This window comes from Anopheles merus, chromosome 3L (genome assembly GCF_017562075.2).
Source record: "Anopheles merus strain MAF chromosome 3L, AmerM5.1, whole genome shotgun sequence".
Lineage (NCBI taxonomy): Eukaryota > Metazoa > Arthropoda > Insecta > Diptera > Culicidae > Anopheles > Anopheles merus.
Genome location: NC_054085.1, coordinates 26,728,990 through 26,740,418, shown reverse-complemented (window position 1 = coordinate 26,740,418; position 11,429 = coordinate 26,728,990).

The following is an 11,429-nucleotide window of genomic DNA, read 5'->3' as shown; positions in this document are numbered from 1 at the left end:
CGCATTGGCTTTAACGTGCCTTAATTGAACGATTTACAATGCCCGCCGGTTCTACTGGACTTTTGTGCTGCATATTTTACCTTAATAAAGTACTGATAGTAAATGTGTTAAATAGCGTATAGAGTTTTTGCGCTATTGATGATCGAAACTGTATTTAATTTAAGCTCTGTTACAATGTAATTGCATTATTTTAGGTACTGCATGCATATTGAACAATTCTATGAAAATATCAATTGCGGATCGAGTGCAAACGAACGATCGAACGATTTTTTGTGCGAGATACTCTCACAAAAGTAAAATTGCATACATTTAGGCGCTACACAAATAGATCACAATCCTGCTATGATTTAACGAAGGTATGTGTAAGTACAAACTGCAATAGTTAAATTGCATATCTTCAGGCGCTACACGAATAGATCACAATTCTTCTACGCTTTAACGAAAGTATGTTAACAGTTTAAATGTAATTATTGCGAAGAATCATCAACAATTATAATAAAACCATTCGATCGACATGTTAACGCTTTTGCACTATTGATTATCTAAACTGTGTTTAATATAAGCTCTGTTCTAGCTTCCAACGTCGATTTTATAGCACAAAGAAACGGTACGGAACGACAAAATACCATCGACATCAAAGCAAACCGGCGGTACAAACGATTGGCACTGGCGAACGCGAAGTGATGAATAAATTTGCAGAACAATTCATCGTAAATCCCGATGGGCATTTGCATTCGTTGCTCGGTAAGGTGGCGTATGTCTGCCGTCTTCCCGGAACCGGTCCCATGCGTGCAGGAATGTTAATGACGTTGGGTAGGACTGCTGGAAGCATTGCGTGGTATGATGGATCCGTACCGAAGCAAAGCCCCCGTTTCCTAACCGTTGAATCTGAAGGAGGGATTTTTCCCCACTGCCTTTGTGGGCTGCAGCGCTCCTACACTCCAAAGGGCTCAACATACCCCGGGCAGGCCGTGAGCCGTCGCGCGTTGGGATTAATTCACACAGAGCGAGAGTGTTCCGCTTCCGGTGGTAATTTTTCTGCTGCTGCGTGGCACTTCCACATTGCTTACGTTTGCAGTTTTCTCGCCATGGAAGGTATGCGCTCGCTTGGGCGACATAGGTACTTTTGCGCGGCGCTTCGTGTTTGCCGGACGGCTGGAGATGGAGTTCGCTCGGGTTTCGTTTTTTTTTGTGCTGCGGGCAGCAACTTTCCTAATTTAAATATTTCTGAAGACAGTGTGGCGTGTACGAACGTATGATACATCTCGGAAACTTGATGCCAGGTTTGCTGAAGTTTGTCTGCACAAGACGGGCGGAGATTCTTGGCAAAACAGCGAATGGAGTGAGTAGGGAGAAGACACGAACGCGTGATAAGTACCTGAGGAACATTTTTTCTCCACACCTTTCGTGCGGCGCGTGCATGTGTGGGGAAGCAGATTTTTGCTAACTTAGTTTTTCGGAGCACATGTTTGAAGGTAGAATATGCTTCTTGGAATATTTTTTTTTAAAATAGTTTCGCTTGAGAATTTCCACATCACTTTTGAGCGATTGTGAGTGGTGAGCGTGAAGCATGATTAATTATCGTGGCAGTTTTGTGTAAGTTTTCCGTCTTAGGCAGCTGTTTGTAGCAAAAATACTGCAACTCAGTTACAAATCGGCTAATTAAAAACAGTTGCCTCAAAATATGAAATACTTAAAATAATTAATAATCAATCCTTTTCCAGTTTTGCTGGGTACCACAACGGAAAAACTATCTTTGTATCGTTTTGCATAGAATAAAGCATATACAATAAAATGCAAATATTCGTGTTTGAATTACAAAATCTTTTTTAAATTTAGATTATTGAGATGATGTTACTACCTTGTCGTTACAATATTTTGTATTAATTCCATTGAGAAAAGAACACTGAAAGATAATTGCATACCTTTAGGCGTCCATTGACATGTTCTTTTAAAAGGCGACACATCAACGCCTAAAACTATGCAATCTGCAGGCATTTTTCAATCCAGTGCTATTTTTACTCATTTTTTCTGATTATTTAAAAATCGTCCAAATGCGCAAAATTCAGTTTTAAGAACCTTAAGTAAAACAATCGAAATGAATGCTTCCCATTTTAACCTGCTCAACATAAAACTACGACACGCTCCGACACGGGCAGACGAATCGAAAAGGGAAAAGGGAAAACAACAAGCAGAGAGTTTGCACATCGAACGAAGATTCCGCTCCGTGGGAAGAAGGCATCGTTTTAATGAACTTTTTCTCCGTGCGTTTCAACGCCACGTAAAGCGTCTCTGGGACAGAAGCAGTTGGAAAGAAGCGTAACATTCTTGCAGGAGTTGTTTGAGCACGTCAGTTTTAACTGAATTCCGATCGCATGGCAGACACCGGTAGCACTAATCTCGCACGAGCAAATGGGGCAAACGGTCCTCGGCCTTGCCACGTGAACGATATTTTTCCGGCTTCCGGCACATTTCCGGCACAACACGGGAGCTATTTCCGCGATGTGCTGAGTGAAGATTAAGGAAAAGAGCATCTTTACTGAATTAGTGTTCAGTTGGAGTTAAGGGAAAAAAAAGTTGGAAAGTAAAAAGAAATACCATGTGCGAATGAAGCAAAAAAGAAGTGCATGGACAAGCTTAATCTTAACACAAGAAGCGAAATGAGCGAAAAGAATTGTGAAATGAATTGTTCCTAGCTGCTGTTGAACGGCATGGATATGTTTGAATCGAACAATGGCAACCCCGGAAGAGAAAGGCAAGGTAAAATATCAGCGCGGTGTTGTAATCACATACCATCGTAGCTGTTCGTCGGGTTCGATCTTGTGTTCTTGTGTGCTCGTGTGATTGCTGTAAGCCTTCCCATCCCGTCCTTTGGGGTCTTTCTGGGGAAAACCTTTCAACAAACTGGTGCCGCTCGTGACACAACCTCGAACGTACCGTGTGTAACGAGCGACAGTGGTGGGATTAATGGAATGAAAATCATTAAACCCATTCGAAAATTTATCGCCCATTGGCCACCGGGTACCGTGAGCTTGAGCACAGTTGATCTCTTTCTTTCACCCGCACCATTCATGGCCAGGAGTGCACGCAAAAAGGGACAAGACCGCTGTGTAATGGTGCCCTGTAATGGGCAGCTGAAATGAGTTTGGCTGGCATGCTGGGTGCTGCAAGAAGCACTCAAGCGATATCGCTCAGCGAGACCGTCACCGAGCACACAAGTCGCACGGTCGAAATTGATAGTGTCTTCAAAGTGTCTAGGTGCGGCAGCAGGTTCCGGGGAAAACGGGCGGAAAACTGTAGCAGAATGAAATTGTTGAATATTTCTTCCCGTTCGCGTGCGCCCAAACGAGCGGAAGACAGATTTAATGGCCACTTCTGATTCACGCCGTAACAGGCACCCGTCCTCCGTTACACCGTCGGTGGGGCAGGACCAAGATCGGCAGTGAGGGCGCGCGCGCGTCTGATGGAGTTTAAAATCCAATTGCCAAAGTTTTGGGAACCTCCGTGCAGTCGAACAGTGGCAGCAGCGCGTTCCGCTGCGTCCCGTTTGTGCCAGTGGCATTGTAATTGTGCGCAATTAAAAGATGCTATCCAGCTTGCCTCCGGTTCGGTGGGTGGCTCCGTTTTAATGACATTTTTGCAATCGAAAGTTTTACCCCGCACTGGGCGAGGTGTTTGTGTCCCGTCCGGGGAGGATTGAGTTGAAGAGTCATATCTTTTGAGGATTTCTGTTTGAGAGCGATGTTGCTTAACGCTTCATTAGGAGCGTCTTTGATTGGATTGGTATGTACTGCTGGAAAATTGCTGGGGTTTGCATCGCAATCGAGCACGATTTTTAATGACATCCGTGCATCACGCTCGATGAGTATTCAATTAATGGAATGGTTTGAATTGGTTTGAATGTGCAGAGATTGAAGAGATTGTATTTCTTTTTCACAATTATGATGTGGACTTGTTGTTGGATCGTGTTTGATGTCTAATTGGATGTTAGGAATGATATACATTTTCAATCTGTTCGCTTCATGTCAGTGGTGTTGGGCACTATCAACAAGTTCCTATGCTGCCTCTGCACATTCAACGTTTCTGACTCTTGTTTGGAATTTGGAACTTTTCTTACATAGTACAAAAAAAAAGCGAGAAACTGCACGATACAAACTTTATTTGTAATTAAAATAAAGTATGGTTGTATAAAATAAAGTTCACACCAAAATAGGTCTTCAAAAACTTGAACTAAAAAAACATGAACTACCGCCCAAAGGCAGCAACCCAAAGATAAATTTTCAGGAAATAGATTCCTGAACCCTGGTGTTTGATAGTTTTTTTGACAGAGGTTGTTTATTATTATATGTTTATTATTTTTAGATTTGTTTTTAGTTCTTCTCTGTTGAAATGACTTTACAGGGTATACCAGTTGCTATAAAAAATGCTATAAATTTAATAACAAATTTATATTCTTCGATTGCACAACTGTCAGAATCGTCTCTGCTTGTTATGGTTTTTAACAGTATTAAAACTATTAATGATATGATTAACTGCGAAAAACAATACCATTTGAATTTTGCCTGAATTTCGGAAATGTGTTTGAATCCAAATTATTTTTGCAAAATTCACCTAACTTTTGTATGCTATTGTTTTAGTTTTAAATTTATTTTAATTAACGAACAGTAACAAATTAATGTGTTAATTAAAATTAATGTAATTAAGGAACAGTATTTAAATTAATGTGTAATTGACTACACACATTTACTAGACATTATCGCGATTTTGCCACAATATTTTTGGAAGTGACTTACTGTTTTTTTTGCATTTAAGATTTTTTTTTTTAATTAGACCATGTTGAATAGATAATTAAGTTGACAATAAGTCTCTAAGAGGAACTTAAAAAAAATTACATTGGATTTTCAAATGAAAAAAACTTGTAAAATACATTTTCAAGAGTATAGCTTCAACGAACCATTGATTTAATTACCTTCAGGATAAATGTCGTGATTTAATGCAGAATAACATTGTGAACTGGCTGATATGCATGATATGCCTTCAGAATATATTTATTTAACTATGTGTACTCCATTAAATAAAAACAACTTGTTTTTACTTACTGTATAAGATTCATTAATAAAATAAACGATTAATAAAATCTCGTTTCGAAACAGTCAATAAACGTGAATTAAAGGTTTATTACTATTATTATAACTGGCAATATGCGATTTGCTAAATGAAATTGATTGCAAATTTAGTTGGAGTTATTATTGGTAATATCATATTTTGACTCTCGATGATGCCAATGACGTATAGGTTAATATGAACAATGAGTGTTCTATATGGACACATATTCCTTTGCCACATCATTTGGTGAAACGACTATCCACACTTTTCAGTCTCTTTCTCTTCACACTTTAAAATTTTTATCCCTAGCAATAATTTCACTAAAGCATCTGCAGAAATAATGATCCTTCCAACCAGTCGGGTGGGATGCATGCGGGTCACGAGCATTGTGTTTATTTTTCACACGTAAATCTTGTTTCGCTTTACTTTGCAGAATTTCCCTGGTGCAAAGGACGGCAAGATGGGAGAAAAAACGGCAACCGCGCAATCGCTCTTTACCCAACACGTTTATCTCCTAAATGCAGCTCGCATTATGGAAACCCCGAGAGTCAGCAGAATGAAGAAATGGAAGTGAAAAAAAAAGTGAAGCTTAGCCATTGCCTTTTTCCCCCTTCGCGGAATCACGTGGCACATGAGCTGAGCTGAGAAGTAATGAACACGTTACGTGATGTGTGCAACGTGAAGGCTAATATGTGTGTGTGTGTGCTTGTGTTCCATTTCCATGGCCGCTCGGTACCGGGGGATTGCACCACGTAAAAGCTTAACCGTGATTCGCTCATCTGCATCCGAGCGGTGATCATTTTATGCATATTTCCCATTTGCCTTTGCCGTTTTGCTGTTCCGCTCGCTGTGCTTTGGGATTTTGCGATTTGGGTCGCACATTTTTTAGCTCTTGCTCTGTCTCTCTCTCTCTCTCCACCCAAACACACCACCCCGAGGCTGTCAGTCCATTGCAAGCCCGGTTTTGCAATCTACCTTTCGCTATCGGTTAGAAAATTACAAAAAAAAAAATGAAAAAAAAAACATCATCCACTTTGCCACGTGTCATGTGCCTGACCGGGCGTCTCCATTGCTCGCGTCTTCATGAGCGACCGGGCTTCTCCATTTCCGCCTGTACGCGCCTGAACGGACGACAGACAACCCGCCCAAGCAAATGGAAACAGTATGAAGCGAATGAGGTTGTTTTTGGAAAAGAAATCGCAAACTCACTTCATCATGCATACAATATATGAGACCATTTCGTGATTCGTGACGCGCCAACCGGGCCAAAAGTCGTGCCAAGTGTTGTGTTGGGCGCTTTCCGTGTGTATCCAATCCCTCTCTCATGCACTCCCCTACTGGTGTATTACAACCGCTTATGCTGGTATTGCGGTTGGTCACTCGGGGGACATTGGTCGTCGTCGTACACGGGAGCGCGCGCGCGTTCCGCAATAAAAGGAAAATTCGCCCTTTTTTGTTACCACCGGCACTGTGCAACTATGCCACCAGGATGACCGAAAAAAGACCTTTTCTGTTTATTTTTACAATCCACAAGACAGTTTAAATGCTAGACAGTTTGGTGGTTAGATTTGGACGTAAAAAGAGATGTTTGGTTGAGTTTTGGTGTAAGTGTGTAAGTATGGGGCGGATTACGGTATGAATCGAGTCTCTTTGCTACAAAAAAAAAAGATAAAGAGTGTGAATTTAAATAAGAATACAAACAGGACAAGGTAAATGAAGAAAAAACGCAATCCCTTCGTTCCATTCAAAGCGACGAAGGATGGGGTAACCGTTTGCTCGTTTTTATTTAATAGCGAATGCAAATGAAACCATTATCCAACGAAGCAGCTGATGGTCAACCGCGTCGGTCGCTGGGATGAAGCGAGAGATTGAATGTGTTTACATGTGATGGGATTTTCTTTCCGTTTTGCTGCCATTCCACCATTCCACGCTGTTGGTTAAAGGGGTTTATTTAAGTTGTAGTTTGGCGTGTTTGCTCATTTTAATCTAGCACTGTTAAGCTGCTGGGGCGCTAAACAATCAAATGCTCCTTTTGGGGTTCATTCCTTGGTTCATTTTATATCTCTTGGTAATTAAAGATAAACCAAACCCACCTGTAGCACAAGACGATTTCAATCTAAGGAAGACAATACAATAATAAAAATGATAAATGCATATTTCATACTCTAGAAGGCGGAATAGAATAACGAAAAGAAGTGCTATGTTCGATAGTCCTAAGTTGTAATTTTGATCGCTTTTAAAATCTTTTCTGTTATATTTTTGACGACAAGTGGGCTCTGTTTGTTTAGTGGTTTAATATAATGTACGCAAATAGGTAGAGACAGTGATTAAATCGATAAGGCAAATAGAACATGAGATGTGATATTGGCATAATTAAAACATTAAAAAGTCCATCTGAGACACGTTATATCTCTGTACCCCATGATTTGCTTCCTGTTTGGTTTCGTATTTTTCATGCTTTTACTTTAAATGTTCAAATGCTTTACTTTCAAATGTTACGAGAAGCTATTTTATCTGAAATACTATGAAACGCATACATCGAAAACCAAACAAAGGGAACCATAACTCTGGTTGAACATAAGTAAAACCTCCACCGGTAATGGCGGGTCAGATTCGTTCGGACTGTCAGGATAGCCTTTTTTTTATTAAGTATGAACGATTCAACCGGCCATATTGAGGAATATAATAAGCTCAACACTCCCAGTAAAGGAAACCGCTTCAAGAATCCACGATCGCCTGAATCATCCATCTTCAATACCTAAAAGTCCACATCGAAATATGTTTGGTTTAGCGAACATCAGCAAACCGACGTTCCTTCGATTGTGATTTTTAAGGTCAACGATTGTGCCCAGAGCGTGTTTGTAAACATTGGATAAGCATGTAAAGGCCGAATAGATATACCGTTATGCTTCAAGTTACGGACAGCTTCAAACTCCGGACATTCGGCATGTTTTTATTGTGTTGCTTCATATGTACCATACTGCTTCGAATTACGGACACATTAGACGTTTTTGGAGTCTAATATTTTCTGACGAATTCCTAAATACTAATCTTATTTTTCTTTCAATTGTAGAAGGTTTTTCTTCGATGAAATGGATTATGGTGGGGTATGACGAATTAAATATGAATTCATGAGAAATTATTATATACCAAAAATGCCTTAAGTGTCCGTATTTCGAAGCAATACGGTATTATAAAACGTGTAAATAAACAACTATTCGTTTCTCGTACGACGCAGTTTCCGATGACTTTCGAATTAAATTAAATCAATGAAAAAAAGATTTAAAAGTTGTTGGCATGGTTTTACAAATTTCAAAAAATGCGATTGAAAAAATGGCGTTTTAAAATGTTTTACAACATAAAATTTATGGAGATAAGCTCTGTGTGACTGATCATAATTCTTCATTACATTTATACTTAATATTTAATTTAATTAATTAAATTAATATTTAATTTAATTTAATTTTTCATTGAATAGATCTAAATTTTGTTAAATAATTTAATAATATAATAAATATTGGGATGAATATGCGGCAACAAGAGTGATTTGCAGAAACCGCAGCCGCTTGTGAATGTAACCTAGCGCAGCTATAAAAGCGCTCACTTATGTTTGAGCTTTGTTTTGAACCGGCTGACGCTTTAAACCGCTGACCCCAAATGACACCGTATGAAACGACCCAACAACCAGGCCCATACTTACCTCATAATGGAAAATGATGTTCAAATTGCAGACAAAACCCATTGAGCGTCGCGAACCAACGGAACGCCAGCCATTACGCTCATAAGTGCTGGCACAATGACTCCCATTTCCTTGTATGCCTGTGCACCGGAGCTCCATTTTATCCTAAAAAAAAGTGAACCAGCACCCAGCCAGCACCCGGAGTGAAATGTCAAAAGCCCTGCGCGCACACACACACACACACACACACCACCCTGCCTGTGCGGTGATGGAATGGTGTATATGGTATCCGCACGGTAATTATAAAACAGCATTTTCGGTGGCCGCGAATAACCGAAATGCATAAACCACATTCAGCAGGACGCGGCACCGAAAACGAGGAAACCCCGCACCGTGCCAAATGTCAGCCTCCCGCTCGCTCGCTGGCAGCATTCATTACGAGCGCCCTTTATTGGAGTTTTACTACGTAATTACTTAATCAAGTGATGATAATTTTTATCAGAGCCACATTCGGGGTCGCGGTAGCTTTGCGAATAGTTACCATACCGTGCGGAATACACACACAGACAGGAACAGGGCCACATTTCGGCTGCAGCATTGGGATGGGCTAAAGCGAGCAAGGCGAACGGACAGAGTGGGTAAGAAAAAATACAGGAAATAACCTACCCACACGGCACTATGCCGGCAAACAGGGAGCCAGGGTGTATTCTGCCATCATTAAGCAAAATGATCCAATTGCTTCTCGCACCATAATGAGCTTTCGCACGGTGGATGTGTGCGGGGACGCGGGAGGATTGCTGAAATAGCTTTAATTCGGTGCTGACACGCTTGCGTGTGTGTGTGTGTGCATTTGTGTGTTTTTTTTTGTGGAGAGGAAAATACGTTCTCCGGCCAACCGGGTGGATAAGTGTTGCGGTTTGAATCTGTTCTCGCAGCAAGCTTAAGGAAAGGCAAGTAATTAAGCCGTATATTTTCGGATATTAAGTCGCTGTGCGGTGGGTTTCGATTACAGCGGGCAAGCTATTATGGGTCGCTCCCCTCCCCCCTCGTGTTTCGTAGTGGTTACGGTTACGGACAAGTGGTTTTTGTCTCCTGTTAGTGTTTGTGAGGCATCGAATAGGCGATGAAGGGTTGTTAAACCTTTTAATAATCATTTTGTTGGGGGCTGTCATCAATCATTTTAAGTGTAGATTTGAACTATCGTATTAGCAACTAACTGAATGGTTTGATAAAATTAAAGTGATATGAATACAACTTTTTTTATTTTTTTGACCCAAAGATGTACCCTGTTATTACAAAAGAGTTTTAGCTGTGTTTTAGTAGTTAATTTTTTAAAAATTTACTTACCTTTGTTATACATTTAATAACACTATGAGTATCCTTATGTTAACATTTTGACGTATGAAGGCACTACCAACAATTATACATAATTCCTATTTTTTTCTTTCAATGCATAATGATTTAATAATTATTCTCGAATATGTTTAGTCAGTGTTACGTTTCTCTCTTTATTTGAAACAAATAATTTTTGAATAACTGATGTATCAAATCAATCATGGTATCTCATCAAAAATATGAATGATTAAAAAAAACTTGCGATGGCTTTAAAAAAATTCCTCTGGAAACCCTGTAAACAAGTACCACTCATATTTTACTGTCATATTTGGGCTTTCTTTCGCATTATTTGTCGTTTCGTTACATTGAATACACCATTGGTACAGTAGAACAACAACCATCCAGTGAAGAAAAGATTAAAGTTTTCGTGAGAATTTCTCCTTATTCATATAAAAAAGTAGGGGAAAAGGAGTGACAATTATTTGAAGCATGAACAAAATGTCCTATTCTCAAAAAAAGTCACCGTTTTACATTTTTTTGTCAGCTCACGTAGATAACTGTGATGATCAGGGGTTGAACTCAAACATTTGGTTGACTAATCACATGCTTGGTGACATTTTTTGTAGCATCCGAATCCTGCTAACTCACTTGGCGATGACATTTTCTCCCTATGATAATCATGACATTCTTGCGACATACCTGGCGTTTTGTATGCTTTGATGGTCTGTTGGGTAGAATGATGACGCATTTGATCGAGAAAGTATGCTCATTTTGTTGGTTGGTGTTACTCGTACATACCGCATATCTCCCATGACTATCGTGATGATCATCAACAGAAAGTGTCGCGATCAAGTAACTGACCAAGAGTTGGTTGCACAAAATGTCATCAAACATATGATGGTCGCACCAACTGTTTGAACATCTCATCTGATCATCAAAAGAGAATATATGACGCTGACATGGTTAATGTGTCAGTCAGATTTTTTTATGCGATTTACAGTGGCATTTTGCAGCACCGCTCCTGTTGCATAGCCTGAGGGGCGGAGCAAAGACACAAAAGAGTATATATTAAAATTTATTTTTCAATTCCTCATTTCGTTAATCCATTTACCAAAGAAAAAACTCCAAAACACAATGCCGTTTAGTCAATAATTACGACCTTTCTTTCTTTTATTTTCTCACGATTGTTTGTCAATTCGCTTTGTCGATTCGCTTTGGGGTTTGTTCACTTTACAGCAGTTTTTTATATAAATGTTACAAGTATAAATGTAAATAAAACAAAACATTCCATTAAAAAACAGGAAACAAT